Source organism: Ornithorhynchus anatinus, chromosome 4, assembly GCF_004115215.2.
Source record: "Ornithorhynchus anatinus isolate Pmale09 chromosome 4, mOrnAna1.pri.v4, whole genome shotgun sequence".
NCBI classification, from domain to species: Eukaryota; Metazoa; Chordata; class Mammalia; order Monotremata; family Ornithorhynchidae; genus Ornithorhynchus; species Ornithorhynchus anatinus.
Genome location: NC_041731.1, coordinates 52,877,458 through 52,899,914, shown reverse-complemented (window position 1 = coordinate 52,899,914; position 22,457 = coordinate 52,877,458). Strand labels below are relative to the sequence as shown.

The 22,457-nt window shown below is 40.5% G+C and overlaps 1 protein-coding gene and 1 non-coding gene across 2 annotated transcripts in view; both read left to right on the top strand.

Moving 5' to 3' along the window:
* MMP16 (matrix metallopeptidase 16) overlaps positions 1 to 22,457 on the top strand; it is a 278,169-nt gene that overhangs the window by 73,368 nt on the left and 182,344 nt on the right. The window lies entirely within an intron of this gene.
* LOC114811887 lies at positions 18,380 to 18,517 on the top strand. Its single transcript, XR_003759583.1, has one exon. It is a non-coding gene; the product is annotated as a small nucleolar RNA SNORA7 (small nucleolar RNA).

Below are 22,457 nucleotides of genomic sequence, written 5' to 3'. Positions count from 1 at the left end.
GTAATAACAATAATTATGGTATTTGTTAAGCACTGTGCACCTATGTGCTGGGATAAGGAAATTGGGTTGTCCCACATGGGGCTCACAGTCTTTATCTCCATTTTACAGATGAGGTAACTAAGGCCCAATGAAGTGTGAAGTGACTTGCCCAAGGCCACACAGCAGACAAGTGGCGGAGCCTGGATTAAAACTCACGTCCTCTGACTCACAAACCCGTGCTCTTGCCACTAAGCCACGCTGCACTTTATTGGGCTCAAACATATTTTCTGAATTACTTTATTGGACTCAAACATATTTTCTGAATTCCAGAAACAGACCAGTTCTCTAGGAGTGAGGTTTGCCCTTCCAATAATATAGCCGTCTTCTGGTTTAAAGTTAACACAACTGATAGTGAAGTCATTACTCTGAATGAATGGGCCAGATTGATAAGTGTCTGTTACTTCCTTATGCTTTTTTGTACAGATTAACACTTGATGAGAAGCTGCATGGTCTAATGGAAAGAGCAAAGACCCAGGGTTCAGGAAATCTGGATTCTGATCCCTACTCTGTCATTTGTCAGATGTGTGACCTGGGGCAAGTCGTGTAACTTCTCTGTGCCTCATTTTCATCATCTGCACAACGGGAATTCAATTCCTATTCTCCATCCTATTAGGACTGTGAGCCCCACAGGGGACTAGCACTGTCCCCTACCTGATATTCTTCTATTTACCCTAATGCTAAGTACTGTGCTTGACACATTCATTCATTCAATTGTATTTACTGAGCGCCTACTGTAACACTGTACTAAGCACTTGAGAGAGTACAATATAACAATAGACACATTCCTTGCCCATAGTGAATCAAGGCTTAACAAATACCACAATTATTGTCCTTGAGGATAAGTGAATTTGTTCTACATAGGAGTTGTCTCTGCTCTTTTAGCATTTTACCTCTTGAATCCTTTGCTCTGGGAGAGCAAACCTATCTCCCCCTCCAGGATAGCATTTTTACTGCTGTGGTCTTCCAGAAGCCCTCCAGTATATCACATTGTTCGAGACTATTTTGTCCTCCTGGCTTGCCTTGTCCTTTGCCGTCGAGTTGTCTCCAAACCATAGCGACGTCATGGACACATCTATCCCAGAATGTCCTACCTCCATCTGTATTTGTTCTGGTAGTGTATCCATAGAGTTTTCTTGGTAAAATTACTGAAGACTTTCATAATAAAAAATACCATTTAAAAAAATGGTATTCAATTTATTGAATGCTTATTGTGTGCAGGGGAGTGTTCTCAGTGCTTGGGAGAATACGATACAAAAGAGTTGGTAGACACATTCTCTGCCCACCAGAATCATAATCTAGAGGGTGAGGCTGACATTGAAATAGGTTACAGATATGTACATGAGTGCTGTGGGATTGAGAATGTAGTGACTATCAAGTGCCTAAGGGACACAGATCCAAGTACATAGATCTTCACTTGGTATAAATTTAACATTCTGTTTTTCATTCATTTTCCCGTAGTCTGCTGAAAACCATGCTGGTTTTCTGTGTTTTTTTAAAATAATAATTAAGTATTTCTTAGGAGTTTATTAAGTGCCAAGCACTCTACTATGTGCTGAGGTGGATATAAGATAATCAGGTCAGATTCTATGGGGCTCACAGTGTAAGAGGGAGGTAAAAGAGGAATTGAGTTCCCATTACAGATGAGGAAACTGAGGCACTAACTTGTCTCCTGTGGCATCAACCACTTGCTCATGGCCTCCCTCCTTCCTGGACCTCCCTCCGCCTTCACCTCAGGCATAGCAACCCTCACCCTAACTTCCAAACCCTACTAAAATCACATCTTTTTCCTAGACTCTTCCCTGACTAGTCTCTCATTGCCCCATACTATATTCAATCCCTGCTGTGTCATCAGTGCTCTTGAGTCCATACCCATTAAGTACTTTGCTATTCTCCTTATCTACCATGCTTATAGCCCTTATCTTTATACTCAGTTTCTTCCTTTACCTGTAATTTATTTTAATGTTTGTCTCACCTGCCAAATTAAAGACCCTGGAGTGCAGGAATTGTGTCTACTTGCTCTTCCAAGTGCTTAATATAGTGCTCTGTATGCAGAAATCCCTCAATAAATATCAGTTTATTTTAATACTTCAGGGGGATCAGATTGAGAACGTGTTAATGTGTAAGCTCTGCCTCTAAACAAAAATGTAAAATCAGAGATAAAACAGTTGCAATTGTCAGCAAGGATTTCAGCTCTATCTCATCATCTCTTTGTTCAAAGAAGTTTTTTTTTTTTCATTGCTATTAAAAAGTGTTCATTCTGAAGCAGAAACTCAAACTCAAGGTCTGTTGGAAAGAGCATAGGATGAAGAGTCAGAAAACCTGGGTTCTAAACCCAGCTCTGCAATTTACCTGACTTGGGGCGAGTTTCTTAAAAAAAAAAAGGGGGAGGGTATTTGTTAAGCAACACTGTACTAAGTGCTAGAGTAGATACAAGGTATTAGGTTGGACACATTCTCTGTCCCACATGAGGCTCATAGTCTTAATCCCCATTTTACAGATGAGGTAACTGAGGCACAGAAAAGTGAAGAGACTTGCCTAAGGTCATACAGCAGACAAGTGGCAGAGCTGGCATCAGAACCCAGGTCCTTCTGATTTCCAGGCCTAAGCTCTACCAGGAGGCCGTGCAGTTTCTCTATCAACCTATCTATGCTTGAATTTTCTCATCTCATATAGTGCTCAGTGCTCAGATACACAATAAGCATGTAATTCATTATCATTAGGGGAAAGTAATACAAATAAATCATCTAATTCTCAAAATGTCCCACTTGGCCCTCAATTTGGTTGGAAGTTTACTTATATTTAAGAGGATTCACTGCGTAGGTAAGGAAGGATATAAGGGAACGTGAAGCGAAGGAGAATCAAGTTTAAGCCATAGAATAGTTTTGGTTCTTTTTTCAAGGGATAGAGGATCGGGAAGGCAATGTTCTATGCCAAGCTGCAGTGACATCAGAGGAACAACTGCAATGACAAACTGCAGGGATATGTAAATGACCCGTGGCTCTTGGGTAATGATGTATCAGAATGGCGCAGAACCTTGCATCTTCTGAAGGGTTTCCTACTGTTTAATCAACAGTAATGGAACCATAAACTCAGTAAAATCGACACAATAAGGAGGAGGAGGAGGTAGAGGGAAATCGATGTTTACCCAGCAGAAACAGAAAAGAATGTCGAAGGAAAAAAAAGAATCTGTTTCTAAGAGTGCGTTTATTTCAAACAATGGAGAGAACAAAAGTGTCAGAAATCAACTGACAGTGTTCTTTGGGAAAAAAGGAAACAAAAACAGTGGAAAATTCAACAGTCAAAACAGGGAAGTGACAGTTCCTCAACACAGCGATTGGCAGACGGTTACACATTTTTATAACAATTTCTTAGCAAGGAGGTGGCAGGAACCTAGGTGTTCAAATAATGTAGTGTTTGACCTTTTGGATGATTGTGCAAGATAGCCATTTTATAAAGGAAACCTGATCACATTTTTACGGTTACAGATCCCCAGAGAAACAGATAAAAGGAAGCCCTCTGTCTTGTTTCAGCTTTAATCCAAACTCTAAAATGTTAATGAGAACCATCCCTACATACAGTGGCAACTCTATACTAACTATGCATGAAAATGAAATCTAAATGAGCAATCAGCATTATTCCATACTGTGCAGAAGTAAAGATTGGCCTTTACCACGATGATCTATTTGCCACTTGTAACCGGTGCCCGGTGCTACAGTTTATAAGACTTCCTCTTGGTCTCCTTATCTTTCCACCATCTCTGATGAAGGACAGCAACCACTTTCCTGCTTGTCATCCAGCAGGCTAGTCTGTCTGTTACAGTTGTCTCCCAACACTCCTCAGTAAAAATTATAATTATGGAATTTATTAAGCACCTAATAGGTACCATTGAGCTAGACATTAGGAAGGATTCAACACAGTCAAACCAGACAGTCCCTGTCCTACACTGAGCAAGCAACATAATAAGTGAATCAGTGGTGAATAATAATAAGTGAATCAATTATTGAGCACTTACTATGTGCAAAGCACTTTACTAAATGCTTGGAAAGTTCACTCCAATAGAGTAGATAGACACAAGGAGGTTATAGTTAGCCGTAGTGAGAGTAGGTGGTCTATTCTCATTTTACAGATGAGGAATCTGAAGCACAGAGAAGTTATTTGGCCTGTCCAAAGCCACGCAACAGGCCAAGGGCAGAGCCCTTTCTAGATCCTGGGATTCCTGACTTCAGATACCTGCTTAAAACACTTGCCTTACCAACTTGTCTGTATCCTGGTTCAGTTGGACCATTCAGCAGCTGAGAGAAGAGCATATATAGTGGTAGAATGCCCTTATGGCTGTCCAGTGAAATTACCTTATAAATTAGGCATCTATTTGGAAATTTCAAGGTGAACTAAAAAAAAAATCAAAAAATAGCATTTTTGAGCACCTGTGTGCAGAGCACTGTGCTAAGCGCTATGGAGAGAGCCCAATAAAATTAGCAGATCAGATCAAGGAGCACACCATGAGTTTACAATCCAGTACATCAGATATATGATCTTTTCTGTATTGTCTGTCAGCATAAAGGCAATACATAGATCATAGGTGATTCCATTTCATCCATTACAAGCAGTGTGGCCTAGTAGAAATGGGAGTCAGAGGACCTCAGTTCTAATCCTGGCTCTCTGAGTTGCTTGCTGTGTAACCTTGGGCAAGTCATTTAACCACTATGTGACTCACTTTCCGAATCTATAAAATGGGGATTCAATAGCTTTTCCTTCTTAGACTATGAGTCTCATGTGGGACATAGACTGTGTCCGACCTGGTTTACTTGTATGTACCCAGGTCTTAGAACAGTGCTTGACACACAGTAACTGCTTAAAAAATAACAATAATAATAATAGTATATGACAGACTTCAAGTGGCTCTCCACATACATATAGATTATGTTCTGCAGAAAACACGTTTTCACCTTGCATTTGGGCTAGAGCATTGTTTGTTTATTATAATGGATGGTTCATCTGACATTAGCCTGTTCGGACATGGCTCAGTGCTGTGACAGAGTTGTGATTTGCATGATGATCACCTAATTGGCTTCCTGGCTTCATGGCTTATCAATTCTATCACCCTCAAGGTGAAGGGGTGGCATTATTCCCCCTTTTCCCCCACCATATGATATCCCCCTTTCCCCACAACCATCCCCTCCTCTCCCTGCCCTGGAAAATTTACAGTCTCTCACTTCAGTGACAAGATGAGTCAGTTAATCATCAGATTGTGCTGGAATTTGCAAGTATTTGGTAATGAATTAATAAACTGTAGTGTAACGCAAGGCACTGTGGTGTCAGAAGAAAGGATTTTATGTTACGCATATATGCCCACGGTGTCAAAATGGATGAGTTTTTCGAGGAGAGATTCTGAAAGAACCCAACCCCCACATTAAAAGAAAAGTGAGTGTTTTATGCCCTGAACAGTTGTGGCATTTACTGAGGGCAATAATGAAAATGTTTCTATTAATTGCACTGATTGAGAAATCAGTTGGAGAGCTGTAATTGTCTATTAAGATAATGAGCCTTATGAACTTAGAAACAGCTTGTTTGAAGAGTGATTCTAGTGATTCTGAGATTATATCTGGGAAAGGGGGTGCCCCAGCACTTCTGGGGTCTTTTACATGATCGGTATAAGTTGTGTAGAAAAAATAATGAGTAATTTTTAATAAACTTCCACACAGAGAGTGACTTTTGCCCCCAGTCTGTTGATTATTGGTTCTTTCTTCATTTTACCTTTCAGGAATTCTCTTCCCTAAACAATATTGTTAATTTAGACTTTTAGTCTTTAAGCTAAACAAAATCTCTTCCATGTCTTTTTTTTTTAATGGCATTTGTTAAGCACTTACTATGTGCCAGGAATTGTGCTAAGTGCTAGGGTAGATACAAGCTAATCAGGGTGGACATAGTCCTTGTCCCATATGAGTTTACAGTCTTAATCCCCATTTTACAGATGTGGTAACTGACACACAGAGAAGTTAAATGAATTGCCCAAGATCACACAGTCAACAAGACAGAACAGACAAGTGTGTCTTCCTGAGACATTCTAAAATCAAAGAAACACTAGTATAGCTCTATATACTGTGTTCTATATCTAAGAGCATCAGTGACAGGATAGATATAAACTTGAAAATTCTCATCCATTAGCATTCTATAAATTCTCAAAGTTTTTTGGTTTTTTTTAAAAAAATTCAGTAGTCCTACTAGGTGTGTAATACTCTTAAAATTATTAATATTTTCTATCAACTTCATATGGAATTAATTCCCAAAGACTTATTACCTGCTGTATGAAAGTTTTGCTTGTCTTGAACCTACTGCCTTAAGATTTTCATACTACCCCGTAGGCCTGGAAATGGGGATTTTTGAAGAATTGCACATTCATCCTGACAAACTATCAAGGAATACCTCATCCGTGTATAAGGAAATGAGGCAGAGATGTCATTGAGAGATTAAAAAACTGGCAGATTGAGGAATAAAACTATTGATTTTTAAACACTCCCCAATATTTCTCCCTGAATACCATAGCCTGAAGAGAATTCTCACCTTGATATATGTAATAATACTAAGAATTTTTTTATCAGTCTCTTCAAATAAGATATCTACAAGGAAATTGAAACATACCATTTCAAATATTTTCTCCCTTAAAATTGCCAGTGTAATCTGATTCCTCATAGGTCGAACATGCCTAGTGCACTATCACTTAGATTTAGAATAAGAATACATTGTTTTCCTTTTTTTTTCCTAGTGGTCTTAGGAAAGATGATCAAATCTAGAGGTTGCTTTTCAGATATTCTTTGGAAATGACTTATGGCATACAAATTTCTGAGGCAAGGGCATTTTTGAATTTTGATTTTAAGGAATTGCTTTATGAAACTAGAATAATTTAACAGACAAGGAATTATTATAGTCACTGCTACACTGATTAGTATACTAAAATAACAATAATAGCAATAATGATGATAATCATTTTACAAGTTTCTTGAGCTCTTATGAGTCCATCATTATGCTAAGTGCTGGAGGAGATGAAATTCCATCAGATCAAACACAGTCTTTGTCCCTCCTGGGGCTCACAGTCAAAAGGGAAATGAATGGAGATAATGGTTGACTTCAATAGATGGGATATCTGAAAATATTAAGACATAATTTGGGATGACTTTTAACTATAATGATGTGAAAAATGTCTTAAAACATGTGGGTTCATCACTTCATTTTACTAAGTTTTCTTATTAGACTAATGCCAGCTTTGTATTTAAAAGTGGTCTTTCTTGCTTCATGGCTTTTCCACCTAGAAAATGAGAATTGATTTTTGCCTCTGATATTTGATCTAAAGCCTCACACTGTTATCTGAAATTTTGCCTGTCCTTGTTTGATTGAAGTGAAGTTCCACGTGGCTACATCTGCTTAAATGAAAGCTGTAAGAAGTGCTATCTTGAAGGAACATATTAAATAAATCACAACTCCTCAATTGCTCATGTGAAAACAAAGGACTACTTTCCAATTAGGCATTAATGTTGAAATGCATTTCTTGGCAAGTTGGCTGCAGAGTACATTTGGAGGCGCACTGCAAAGTCATTAGTGTGTGAAATTAGTATAATTAACTGCTAGGCGTGGGCTAGGAGTTATTGATGATGTACATGTCTGTCCATTTCAGTCTGCGATTTCCACCGAGAACAATACACCTACTATTATTACTCATTGTCCCAGGTTAATTTTGGCTAAAGAACATTTCAACAAAGTTAATATTTCTATTCACCTACAAGTGTGGAACCCACAATAGGCTGACTACTTATGTGGTCAACTGAATTGAAGCTTGTTCTGGTGATGAGCGATCCTGTTTCTGAAGGGTGATTAGCTCACTACTGGCTCATCAACAGATTTTCCCCTAGGTGAAAGGACTACAAAGAGGAGGAAGTGGATTAGGGATTTAAAGAAAACTTCCAGTTTTGAGAAGAGATTTCCCCTTATGGGAGGTTACTTAAGAGGCATGATTGTGTCCTTATTACAACCTCAATGCTTAGATAGTACTTAAGATTATATTTGCCTTAAATATTTGTATGTCATAATCAACACATGTTTACTGTGGAAGAAGAAAGAACTTTACAGACTCTGCATTGTGTTGGGTATGTCAGAGACAAAGTTTTATTACTATTAGCGCTTGATCCGGGTCTAGTAGGGAGATCTGTTGAGAAGCAGAGATTCCCCTGCTAGTCAAGACCAGCTCAACTTCCAACAATTCAGATATTCTTTATATACCATTAATATAGCATTCATAATGATCAAAACAATACAACAGGAGAAATACTTTAAGATAGAAAGCAGTGAGTCCCCAGGGAGTTTTCTGTTTAGTCCTGGACGTCCTTTGATATGGTAATAAGTAGGGCCAGGGGCTTGATAGGTTCGAGGGCATGGTTTTACCATGTTGTAATGTGCTTGACTGAGATAAAGTTTGGCTACTCAATTTGAGTCAATCATGAAACCAAGTGTTTTGAGTCAATCATATAGCCAAATTATTTGAGTCAATCAAATGACTGGGCTTGCTTTGAGTAAATCAAGTAACCAGGTAGTTTGGGTTAATCAAACTACTAGGCTTGACTTGATTGAATCAACTAACCAAGCCTAAGTCAATCAACCCACCAAGCACACCCAAAGTTGTCCAGTGGGCCTAGGAAGTAGGAAACGTCAGAGAGAAAGCTGGACAAATGCAGGACCTTGACCACTGTGCTTTCACATTACCCATGTAATTATTCCAGAGAATCTAAACTCCAGGAGCCCTGATATCAATGCTGTCCATGCTTCAGCCTCCCCCTGGTCCACCGCGGTTCAGCAGGGCTGACTTGGTTGCTGCTCATGGACTCCAGGACTCCAGGTTCCAAATCTCTTGGGACTTGAAAGGCCAGGAGCTTCCCAGTGTGCCTGTGTAGCAGAGCTAAATGACCCCCAAGCCAAACTTAACGAGTCTGAAATAGAACTGCTCGTCTTCCCACCCAAAACCCTCTCCTCTTCCCAAACTTCCCATCATTGTAGACAGTGTAATAATACTAATAATAATGATTCATTCAATTGTATTTATTGAGCACTTACTGTGTGCAGAACACTGTACTAATAGTGATATTTGTTAAGTGCTTACTATGTGCCCAGCATTATACTAATAATGGATACAAGCAGATGGTTTTGGACCAGTCTCTGTTCCACACGGAGGTAACAATCTTAATCCCCATTTTACAGATGAGGTAAATGAGGCACAGAGAATGATATGGCTTGCCCATGGTCACATAGCTGACAGAGCTGGGATTAGAAACCAGGTCTTTTTGACTCCCAGGTCTGTGCTTTATCCACTAAGTCTCTGTCTCAGAAGCCCATAACCTTGGCATTATCCTTGACTAATCTCTCTCACTCAATCCTCATATTCTTTCTATCACTAAATCCTGCTGGTTCTACCTTCACAGTATCTCTAGAATCCACTGCTCTCACTCCATCCTAACTGCTACCATGTTGATCAAAGAACTTATTAAATTGTGCTTCAGTCAATCAATCATATTTATTAAGAACATACTGGATGCCGAGCACTTTAAATTAGTGTTTGGGGGAGTATAATACAATATAGACTTGGGAGACACATTCTCTTCCCCCAGGAACTTAAAGTCTAGAGGGAGAAACAGACATTAAATTATGGACAGGAACATTAGTGCTGTGGGTCAGAAGATGGGATAAATATCAAGTATTAAAAGTACAGATCCAAGTGCAGAGGTGACACAGAAGGGAGCGGGAGAAGGGAAAATATGTATTTAGTTGAGGAAGGTCTCTTGGATGAGATGTGATTTTAATAAGTAATAATGTTGGTATTTGTTAAGCGCTTACTATGTGCAGAGCACTGTTCTAAGCGCTGGGGTAGACACAGGGGAATCAGGTTGTCCCACGTGGGGCTCACAGTCTTCATCCCCATTTTACAGATGAGGGAACTGAGGGACAGAGAAGTTAAGTGACTTGCCCACAGTCACACAGCCGACAAGCGGCAGAGCTGGGATTCGAACTCACGAGCCCTGACTCCAAAGCCCGTGCTCTTTCCACTGCGCCACGCTGCTTCTCTAAGTCTTTGAAGGTGGGGAGAGTGATGGACCCCCTTCTAGACTGTGAGCCCATTGTGGGCAGGGATTGTCTCTGTTGATGAATTGTACTTTCCAAGTGCTTAGTACAGTGCTCTGAACACAGTAAGCACTCAATAAATACGATTGAATGAATGAATGAATGGTCTGTCGTATATGAAAGGGGAGGAAGTTCCAGGCCAGAGGGAAGTTGTGGGCAAGGAGTCAGTGGCAAGATAGATGAGATTGAGATATAGATATTTAGGTTGGTGTTAGGGGAGTGAAGTGTGCAGGCTAGGTTATAGTAGGAAATCAGGGAGGTAAAGTAGGAGAGAGTAAACTGATTGAATGCTTAAAAGCTGATGGTTAGGAATTTTTATTTCATATGGAGTTGAATGGTCAACATTTTGTGATTTTTCAGGCATGGGGAGATTTGAACTGAACAACTATTTAGAAAAATGATCCGAGCAACAGAGTGAAGTAAGGTCTGGAGTGCGGAAAGACAGGAGGTAGGTCAGGGCGGAGGCCAATGCTGTAGTCAAGGAGGGATCTCTGTGTTTGACTCTGTGTAGTAGCAATTTAGATGAAGGAGAAGCAGTGGATTTTAGTGATGTCACAAAGATAGAACTGATAGGATCTTGTGACAAATGGAATAGGTGGGTTGAATGAAAGAGGTGAGTCAAAGATAATGCCTAGGTTATTGGCTTGTCAGACGGAGTATAGTGGTGTAACTGTAAGCTCATTGTGGGCAGGAAACATGTCAACCAACTCTGTTGTATTATGCTTTCCTAAGTGCTTAGTACAGTACTCTGCACAAAGTAACTGTTCTATAACTACCATTCATTGATCGACTGGTTTGTTTACTCTAGACTGTTGTTGTATTGTACTCACCCAAAGGTTTAGTACAGTGCTCTGCACACAGTAAGCACTCAATACATATGTTTGAATGAATGAATGAATGAATGAATAAATAATGGGCAAGGCAGGGAAAGATCAGGGTTTGGGTGAAAAGATGAGGAGTTCTGTTTTGGACTGAATCAATATGCTTAGTAACCTCCCTGCCTCCAGTCTCTCCGCTCTTTGGTCCATACTTCACTTTGCTTCCCGAATCATGTTTCTAAATATGTGCTTAGTTCTTGTCTCCCCAGTCCTCAAAATCCTCCATTGGTTGCCCATCCATTCCCACATCAAACAGTTACTCCTTATTACTGCTTTAAGACCCTCCATCAGCTCTCCCCTTACCTTACCTTGCTCATCTACTTCAAACAGGCCTGCACACATCAGTTCTGTAATGCCAACCTACTTACTTTACCTCGAGCTCTTCTTCCTCATCCCTGACCCCTTGCTCACATCTTCTGACCTGGAACTCCCTTCCCATTCATATGATAGATCACAGTCTTCTCGTCTTCAAAGCCCTCCTAAGATATCTCCTCCAAGAATCTTTCCCTGACTAACCTCTCATTTCCCCATCCTCTTCTTCCTCCCAAGTCACTTAAACACTTGGGTCTGTACTCCTTAAGCACTTTGATACTCACCCAGTTCCACTGTACTAATGTTCTTATCCTTATACCCTATTTCTACTCTCTGTCATTTACTCTAGTGTCTGTCTTCCTTAGTCCCACTCTAGATTGTAAATTATAAGCTTCTTGTGGGCAGGGAGAATGTCTCCCAGCTACTGTATTGTATTCTCCCAAATGCTTAGTACAGTGCCTTGCATGCAGTAAGCACTCAATAATAATGGTTGATTGGTTAACAACTAAAGTGGACCCCAAAAGTTTTCACTTCTGCAGTGTCACTCTCCTGACTGACTCCTAAGAAGTTCATTGGCCTGGAGCCAGTTATGGCTGTGTGGTGGAAAAAAAACAAATTCCACTCCTCAAACATGCCTCCTCCCCTCTTTCTCATGAGGCCCCTAGCCTGACCCTGCTCCAGGTCGCCCAAGCCTCTAATCTTGGGTCAAAATACATCGGTCATTATTTCACATTACTGAGAGTGGGAAGGGTGAATCCATTCTCCCTCCTTGAATGTCAGGAGATATTTGGTTGTCTGAGAATATGCTGATTCTTATTGTAAACAAAAACACCCAGCCAATTGTCTTCTGCCTAATTTTGGAATTTTGCTAGTCCGCAGTGAAACTGGAAAAGCACTGAAAAGCTGCCATGCTTTTCAGTTCGCACTGTCTACCTCTCCTCTGGCAGCCTTAACAAGGTGGCATTTCCCGAAGATGACCCATGATCTCTTCAGGCCAGTTTAATACTGTTTGCCCCGTGGTTACCACCATACATCTTTCTTTCTACTGCATATAAAGTGGCAGAATAAGGTACTTTGTTCAGTCAATGCGAGCATAGCCCTCTCCACTTCCAGGAGGGTGTAAGCTTTGGCAAAAGGGCCTAACTTGGATTTCAGAAATGCAAATGGTTAACTCCCTCTGTGAGAAGAAGGGAGAGAATCACCCCAGTGACACATACTGCACTTTCCTTCAAGAAAACTCATTTTAGAGGCTCCTACTATCATTTTAGCCTCAGTGAAAAAAACAAACAGAAGGGGAAAAGAGCTTGCTCTGAAACAACCCTAATCTCAGGGAATCCTTTTCCATGCAAATGCAGAGATCACAGTTTGTATCTGAATGCTAATTTGCCTTTGCTTTGCTTCTTTTATGACCAAATAGGCAATTTGGGGTCAACTTTAAACATTTATATTCAATCCTAAACAAACCTCCACTAAATAATTCACTCTCGTCTCCCCACCTCTTTTTCTTAAACTGGATCTATGATCTTTCTTCTCTTGCATCAGGAGTTCTGCATGGATTTCTAGCAACCTGAACTTTATATCATCTTTAATCGTCACGCTGCAGCACGCTTCCTAGAAAGCTGTTCATCTGTCACAGCTTTTGAGCGGTTGCCCAGAAAAAACAATGATCCAATCTGTAGCATTAGCATGCAGTGTGCAGTGTAACTGTGCTTACGAAACAATTGGGAACTCAGCAGAAAATCACGGGCCTCATTCCAGTTAGTAAGGTAAAAGCTCATTCACATCATCACAACTCAGGTCGTAGTATCTCCAGACTGTTAGTCAGCTTTGTAATAAACTGGTGGCCACAGTTGTGGAATCATCAATTCTTCCTCCGTAAAAACCCATTCTTCCCAGTATGCTTAGAACTCTGCCCCAAGCCAGAACTAAGAACTCTGGATAAAAATTCCTAACTCATGAGTATCTTTGCTGTTTGCCAACAATCAATAATATTTATTAAATGCTTAAAGTGTGTAGAGCACTGTCCTAAGTGCTTAGGAGCGAGTATAGTACAATAGAGAAGCAGAGTGGTTTAGTGGATAGAACACGGGCTGGGAGTCAGAAGGACCTGGGTTCTAGTTCTGGCTCTACTATTTTGTTGATGATGATGATGATGATGGTATTTGTTAAGCACTTACTGTGTTTCAAGCACAGTTCTAAGCTCTGGGATAGATATAAAGTAATCAAGTTGAAGAAAGTCCCTGTTCCACTTGGGGGCTCACATTCTTAATTCCCATTTTACAGATGAGGTAACTGAGGCACAAACAAGTGAAATGACTTGCCCAAAGTCACACAGCAGACAAGTGGTGGAACCAGAATTGGAACCTAGGTCCTTCTGACTTCCAGGCTCAGGCTTTATCAACTAAGCCACACTGCTTCTATACTAGGCCACTTGTCTACTGTGTGATCTTGGGCAAGTCATTCTTTTGTGTGCTTCACTTATATAATCTTTAAATTGGGGATTAAGACTGTGAGCCCCATGCAGGACATGGACTGCATCCAACCTGATTAGCTAGTATCTATCCCAGCAGTCAGAATCAATCCGCACTTACTGTGTGCAGAGCATTGTACTAAGTGCTTGGGACAGTACAACAGATTTGGTAAAAACATCCCCTGCCCACAATGAGCTCACAGCCTAGAAAGGGAAACAGACATTAACAAATACATTATTGATGCATATATAAATGCTGTGGAACTGAGGGAGGGGTGAATAAAGGGAGAAAAGTTGGTAGACATTCTCTGCCCACAAGCTTTCTCCCTTTCTCAATAATCTTCCTAAATAGCACCTCCAATAAATTTATTAGACATACTTTCCCCTTTCAGTTTACAAAGCAAACTGAATTTTATCTGTACTAAATGTATTTGTCACCAGAAATTGCAAAGTATTTCTCTTTCCAATTATATGATAAAATCAAATGAAGGTGTGGGATTCCGAAGATTTGGACCATAAGAGAGAAAGTATTCAAAGACAGGATAGCCTGTTTTAAACAAAGAAAGAGCTATTAATAATAACATGTAATTTGGATTCTTACTAGTTTCTTCCTTTCATGTCCCTCTTGGTTTGATGAGGTACTTATCTTGACAGTTCATGGATCTGTGAAATTATGTTTCTGATATTTTCCCTAAATCACTCTCTTCTGCCTATAAATTCTGTTAGGTAAAACATTAAAATGTATCATAAGTGGAACCAATTTTCTTGCCAAATTTGCTGTCCCAAAAAGGAAGTATCTAAGTTCATGGTCCACTATCCACATCTGAACAAAATATCTGAAGAATTTCTGGAAGGAATAAATAATGGGTGAGTCAGGGAGTTGGGGAAGCAATTGTGAAAGAGAAGGAGAATCAGAGAAGTGAATCTATAAAGCAGCCCTCTGCTCTTCCTAAATTCTGAGCAAGGACATACTTCAATCCTTCCGATTTCCATCTACCCTCCAGATATCCACCCTTGCAGTATATGACCAATAGCCAGCCAGCACAAACCCCAGGGCATCATCCTTTCTTTTGATCAGGAGAGTATTTTGGAGTAGGTTTCCCATAGAATGCTTTCTACCTAAGCACATACTCCCAGAATATGATCCTATAATATCCCTTGTGATATTACTTCCGCCCCATGTCCTGCCTTAGTCCTGGAACGCCTTCCCTCATAAAATCTGACAGTTACTCACCCTCACTTCAAAGTCTTAATGAAGGCACATCTCCACCAAGAGGCCTTCCCAGACTAAGCCCACCTTTCCTCTTCTTCTATTCCCTTCTGCCTCGCCCTGACTTGCTCCCTTTGTTCTTCCCCCATCCCAGCTATAGCAGTTATGTGCATATCTGCAATTTATTTATTTTTTATTAATGTCTGTCTCTTCCCATCTAGACTGTAAGCTCATTATGGATGGGGAATGTGTCCGTTTATGGTTTTATTGAACTCTCCCAAGCACTTAGTACAGTGCACACAGGAAGTGCTCAATAAATACAATTGAATGAACTTCCAAGAACCTCTCCCAACATTTTCTTTCTCTCAATCTTGTACAGCTTTCTTCCAAAGGAGACCATACCCTCCCCTTTTACACTGTACTATTCCAGGCTTTATTAGTGGTAGCATTTAAGAAGCATCTACTCTGAACAAAGCAACATACCTAGGCTCCAGGGAAAAAATGAATAAATGAATGAGAAGTAGACATGATACCCCTTGATCTTGGGCTTTTAGTCGTGAGCTCCATATGGAACAGGGACTCTGTCCCACCTTAATTTTTTGTATCTATCACAAAGTTAAGCACTTAGTAAGAATTTTTCTAGTATTACTATTATTATCATTATTAGGCTCATAAGTGAAGAATGAAGATGGTAACCAGGGGAAGGAATTGGCAACAGATGCACAAGGAAAAATGAAACCACAAAAAAGGCCTACTGTGTAAGCTTTCTTTAATGACATTTGTTAAGTACTTTACTATGTGCCAGGCACTTTATTAAGCACTAGAATAGATTCAGGAGAGTCAGGTAGGACACAGTCCATGTTCCACTTGGGGCTCACAGATGAAGTAACAGGCTCAGAGAAGTTAAGTGACCAGTCCAAGGTCACGGAGCAGAGAAGTGGTGGAACCGGGATTAGAACTCAGGTCCAATGACTCCCAGGCCTGTGGTTTTTCCACTAGGCCACGCTGCTTCTCTCGGGAAATCTTGGGCAAGTTGCTTCTCTTCTCTATACCTCAGTTTCCACATCTATCAAATAGGGATTAAATCCTATTCCCTGCTACCTAGACAGTAGGCCATTTTACTCATTCTGTATTGTTACGGATTTTTATCAGAGAGACGACTCTGATCTCGCAATCGCATGAGAGGGTTTCGTGACCTTGGTGTAGAAATGAACAGACTCAAGAGAGCGAGCTGAGAGAGCAGGAAAGGGTGGAAAGTGGCTGCTGCCCGTTCACCCCAGGGGGGTACAAGTGACCAACTGCCACGAGCCATCCCAAACTGGGTACCTTTATTCGCAAACATTTCCAGGTTCCACTGGACCGCAAGTCTTCCAATTTGCACCCAAAATCCCACCCAATCCCCTTGCATTGCCCATATTCCACCCTTCAATCAGAACCAGTCCTTAGGCGTGGTCCCTATAAGGTAATGTAACTGACACATTGTTACCCAAATTTAACTGATTGATCTACCACAGGAAGGAGATTAAATGGAGACAGGATGTCTAGTACAGTATTGGAAAGAGATAGAACGGAGACATGATGGTCAATTGCCTAGTACAATATGGGATGGAGACAAAACAGAGACAGGATGGTAAATCGTCAAGGACAGTATCTATCTCAGTGCTTAGTACAATGTTTGGCACAAAGTAAGTAATAAATATCATAAATCAGTCAACCATATTTATTGAGCACTTATTGTTTGACGAGCACTCTACTAAACACTTGGGAAAGTACGATATTATAGTTTAAGTACAACTCTACATGTAACAAGAGCATGGCTAAAAGAGCACTGTTTCTAGCACCTACTGGTTCAGTTATTTTATTTTATATTTATTTTCTTTTGTTAATGATGTGTACATATCTATGATTCTATTTAGCTTAATGATAATGATGCCAGACTACTTGTTTTGTTGTCTGTCTCCCCCATTTAGACTGTGAGCCCATTGTTGGGCAGGGAATGTCTGTTGCTGAATTGTACATTCCAAGAGCTTAAGTACAGTGCTCTGCACATAGTAAGCACTCAATAAATACGATTGAATGAATAGTCTAGCAGTCAATGCCTCAGGGGTGCCATACATACAGTGACTGTCCAGCCTTCCCCACAGCCTAATGCTTTGGGGAGAAAATGTTGCCCTTGCTTGTCTCCTTCCCTCTGGCATAGAAGAGGTAGGAAGAGATGCTCCGGATGGCATGGAGCGGCAGTGGAAGGGGGTGGGAGAGGTAGGGGTGTGCGTTACAAATGGTATTGTGTGACAGTCTACAGGATTTGCAGGAGTTAGAGGATTTGACATGGTTTAAGTGAGCCATCCCTCCTCAGGCTTTGCTCTGCTGATCTGGCCTTGCTCTCCCAGCATTACTGTCTCCATAGAACTTTCTCCTCTCCCAAAACTCTTTCATCCTAGGGATCCCCTCTTATCTAACCCCCAGCTCTTCCAAGGAACTTCTACTAATTACCCTGGATTCCTGCCAGTGGTGTCTCTAGGTTACTGAAAGTGGCTGATACCAGCAAACCCCACTGATAACAGGATTGTGCTTCAAGATGGGCATCTGGATGCATTTGACATGTATGTAAAACTTCAAAACTCTTTTCTCTGCTTGCTGAGATTAAGGCTGTTTTATCAGGCAATTGGTAATCAATACTCTGCTCAGCTATTCAAAGTCAATTAAACACACCTATTTCCTGCCTCCAAGGAGTTTAGTCTAAGGCAAATAACACCAGTATTTACGGATATGCTAAGAATACAGACAGCAGGTGGCCAAGCAAGCACTGTGCATTGACTAGACAATGGAGTTAAATTATGTGGAATATTGCTATTTGCCTGATAAGTCAGGGTTAGTTTTGGTGATCATCATGGTGAGTCTCATGAAAGAAGTGAAGTTCTGCCTGTTTGGCTCCATTATATTGTAGGGCTGATTTAATATCTTATATCTCAACATGTTCTGAAGAGCCTAGGCCAAACCTCTGCCCACTAAATGCTGTTGCTAAGGTAGAATTGGGGGGACTGTTTGAAAGGCAGAAGAGGGAGAGGGCTCAAAGTGAAATATCCAGGGCCACACTGTGGCCTAGTGGATAGAGCAAGGGCCTGAGAGTCAGAAAATCATGGGTTTTAATTCTGTGCCCATCATTAATCTGCTGTGTTACCTTGGTCAAGTCATTTCACTTCCTCTGTGCTTCAGTTACCTCATCTGTAAAATGGGGATTAAGACTGTGAACCCCATGTGGGATGGGGTCTGTGTCCAACCTGACTACCCTGTATCTACCCCAGTGCTACCCTCTCATGGTCACAACTGGAGAGATTTCAGTACTCTACCAGTTTTGACTACAGGAGGGAGAATCAAGCAGAGGCATGCCCATTCCATTCCTAGCTTGGCCAGTGGCTAAGAAGTGGAAGGCAATCTGCTACAAGTCAAGACTCCCCTGTGCTGGGCAGCAGCTGCAAGGAGACTTGTTTGTTTGTTTTCTGTTTCCCCCTTCTAGACTGTGAGACCGTTGTTGGATAGGGATTGTCTCTATCTGTTGCCAAATTGTACTTTCCAAGTGCTTAGTACAGTACTCTGCACACAGAAAGTGCTCAATAAATACGATTGAATAAATGAATGAATGAGAGAGTCGAGGGTGGAGACTCAAGTTTACTGCGTGGAAGGAAGCATTGGTAAACCACTCCTGTATTTTTACCAAAAAAACTGTACGGATAAACTACCAGAACAATTGCAGATGGAAGTGGGGCACTTGGGGAGATATATGTACATGATGTCGCTATGCATCAGAGATGACTCGAAAGTATAAGACAAGACCCCAGTGCTTAGAACAGTGCTAGGCACGTAGTGAGTGCTTAACAAGTACCATTATTATTATTATTAAGAGACAACTCAGACACTAAAGGGAAACAACTGAGTGAAGAGAGAGCAAACCGTTTCTTTTCCTCACTTAGCTGCCTCCAGGGATGGTAATTAGATGAGCCTCAGCTCACCTTCTTTTCCTTTCTGAAATTGAGAATGGAGGTTGTCATGGCGTGAAAATGGAACCTTCATTTAAGAAATGAATCGAAATCATTTTTTCTCATCTGCCTTTCATCTCAACTTTTTTGTTTGTTCCATAAATAGTGGTTTTTGAAGATGGTCTCTAAACTTTCCCAACTCAGTTGAAAAAAGGATCATTCTATTAAATGGAACCGCTAATTGTTTCTCTCAATGCATTTTTGTCTTGTATCTACCCCATGGTTAGCAAACTGATTTGCCATATAGTAAGAGCTTAATAAATTCCATTATTATGAGTCTCTCCATCCACCTGCCTAGAAACTTTGACAAGCTTCAGTTCTAGGCTGGCCATATATATCGCTGAATTTATAAACCTCAGTATTAAAACCCATATTCCTGGACAGGAAACATGTCAGCCAACTCCATTGTATTTTACAACATGTACTTACTATAGTGTTCTACTCATCAACATGTACTCACTAAATACCAGTGACTGATTCCTACAGCTGACCAGTAAGATCATGGTTGGAACAGCATGAAAAAGGAAGGAAAATATACTTTCCGCAATAATAATTGTGGTATTTTCTAATTGCTTACTATGTGTGGGGTGATGTTGTGACTGCTCATTTTGTTGTACTGTACTCTCCCAAGTGCTTAGTACAGTGCTCGGCCCATAGTAAACCCTCAATAAATCACATTGACTGATTTTCTAGTAATTTGTTTCTGTACCATTGCTTCTCTTTGGACTCATTTTCATATTGTCCAGAACAAACTCTCCTTTGAAATGTGTCACCTTGGTAGTATAACCAATCCTTGCGCATGTAGGGCCTGACTCTCTATTTTGAGGTTGCCCTAAGTTCTTTCTTTGTTCTCTGGCTTTGGGGGCTCATCTCTTGGCTATGTTGAACATCATTCAGGTTTATGACTTCATTAGCACCCTGGTGGGAAGGAGGAGAGGTCAAAAGTCCAGTCTTGGCTAAAATGACCATTTTATGTTATCACTGAATTTTATTTATGCCTGTCATACATTACTTTAATTGAAAGCTGACTTCACTCCTCAACTAACCAGACTCTAAGGTCTGTGCAAAATCTCATCTGCCCCTCAGCGTTTTTAGTACCCTCCTTCTAGCCTTATTGATTGTCTTTTAAAATGATCTTTCACATACTTTGGGAGTTTATAAATGCTCTTGCTTCTGAAGAGCTGTATATTCAACTTGGAATGAATCGTTTAGGAATATTAATGTAAAGAGTAGGGTCACAGTAGACAACATTGGAAGGATGCGAATAAAGAATACATACTGCAGTAAGAAAACCAGCAATAGTAAGCTCAAAATAGTAGGTAGGTAGTGTGGCCTAGTGAATAAAGCACAGACTTGGGAGCCAGAGAACCTGGATTCTAGTCTGCCACTTGCCTGTTGCGTGACCTTGGGCAAGTCACTTAATGTCTTTGTACCTCACTTTCCTCAAATGCAAAATGAAGATTCAATAGCTGTTCCTCCTCCTGAAATTGTGAGCCCTATGGGGATAGGAGTTATATCTGGTCTCACTTTAACAGTGCTACACACATAGTAATTATTAACAAATGCCATTTTTTTAAAAAAAGCAGACTAATTTCCCTTTTGTGTTCAAGGGCCAAGTTTCTGAAACTTCTCTGTCTAATAGTCCAGTGATGAACAAGTCTGAGATGGTAGTTACAGAAACTCTCACTGTCCGTTTCTTCTACTGCTTACTTGTCAGCAGTTCCAGATGATGTGAAGTCTTTTCCTAGGTCTATATCAAGGACTCTCAATGTTGGGCTTCATAGAAAATCCTTAATGTATTTTTTTCCCTACTACACTCTGCCAGTGGGATTGCATTTTTAAACATGTGAAAATGTGATTTGCTATATTTTGCTTTATTTTACAGGCTTTTAATGTGGGAAGGAAGAGAAAATACAACAATATAGAGCCCAATCTTTATTTCAAAATGCGTTCACAGCATAGGGAAAAATGGGAAGGAAAATGAAATATTGCCATAGTGATGCAAGCTATTCTCCTTGCAAGAGTTCCAGGAGCAGAATTATGTTATATCCTCATCTATTTAATGTATCCTAGTGTGGTAGATATATTAGTGCTAGAGAAGCAGTAGTTGTTTTGGAGAAATTTCCTTTTGGTGGCAGTTACAGTGATTTTGTAAAGAGTTTTGTTTACTTCTTAGAAAACAGTGAGATTTTCTCCTTAATGCTTTATTTTGCTGCTCATAACACTTTAATGGTTCTGGAAAACGTACACCAGATACTGAGATAATGGTTTTTATTTGCAGTAGAATTACAATAATGCTATAAATTCAAACTTGATGCCATTTAAACTTTGGTTGTTTTTGTGTGGTTTTTTTTGAAACAATGCTTAAACCGATCACATAGAAAGTGTATTTTTCAATCCATGGCTAATCGACAGAGTGATGAGTGCTATATCCTTTGAGACCACAATCCTATGAATCTACTTCCCCCTGGAGATCAGGTAGAGAATCTGTCTGGTCTGCCTGATCTATATCATTGTGGGCAATGACAGATAGTTGCCTGGGGAGACAGGGACATGGGGACACAGGGAAGAGATGTGGAGACCAGCAAATTAAAGTCAACCTTTGTCAGGTAACTGGAAACCTAGTGATCTTAGTTGGAATGGGAGTGACCTAAATGAGTGGGCTAGAGGGATGAGGAGGAAGAAAGAGTGAAGTAAGGAGAAGGGGAGAAGTAAGGAGAAGGGGAGAAGTAAGGGAAGGAGAGGAAGCAATGTGTCCTAGTGGAAGGAGCATGGGACTGGGAGTCAGAGGACCTGGGTTCTAATCCCATCTCCATCACATGCCTGCTGTGTGACCTTAGGCAAGTCACTTCACTGGTCTATACCTCAGTTTTATCATCTGTAAAAGGGGGATTCAATATCTGTTTTCCCTCTTAATTAGACTATGACCCCCAATGTGGGGCCTGATTATCTTGTATGTACCCAGTGTTCAGTACAGTACTTAGCACCTAGTAAGGATTTAACAAATACCACAGTTATTATTTCGTAGCCTCATGAAGTGGGCAGAAGGAAAAAGAAGGGAGAGTTGAGGCAAAGCCATCGTCAGACCAGAGATGCATAAACTTTGACCCTCCACCACTGCCTTTTTTTAAAATGGTATTTGTTTGTTAAGTACTTACTATTTGCCAGGCACTGTACTTACTAAATACGTGGTAGATACTAATCAAGTAAGACATAGTCCTTGTACCAAGGGGCTCACAGTCTTAATACCCATTTTATAGATGAGGTAACTAAGGCACAGAGAAGTGTGGTGACCTGTCCAAGGTCACACAGCAAAGAAGAGCTGAGATTAGAACCAAGGTCCTTCTGAC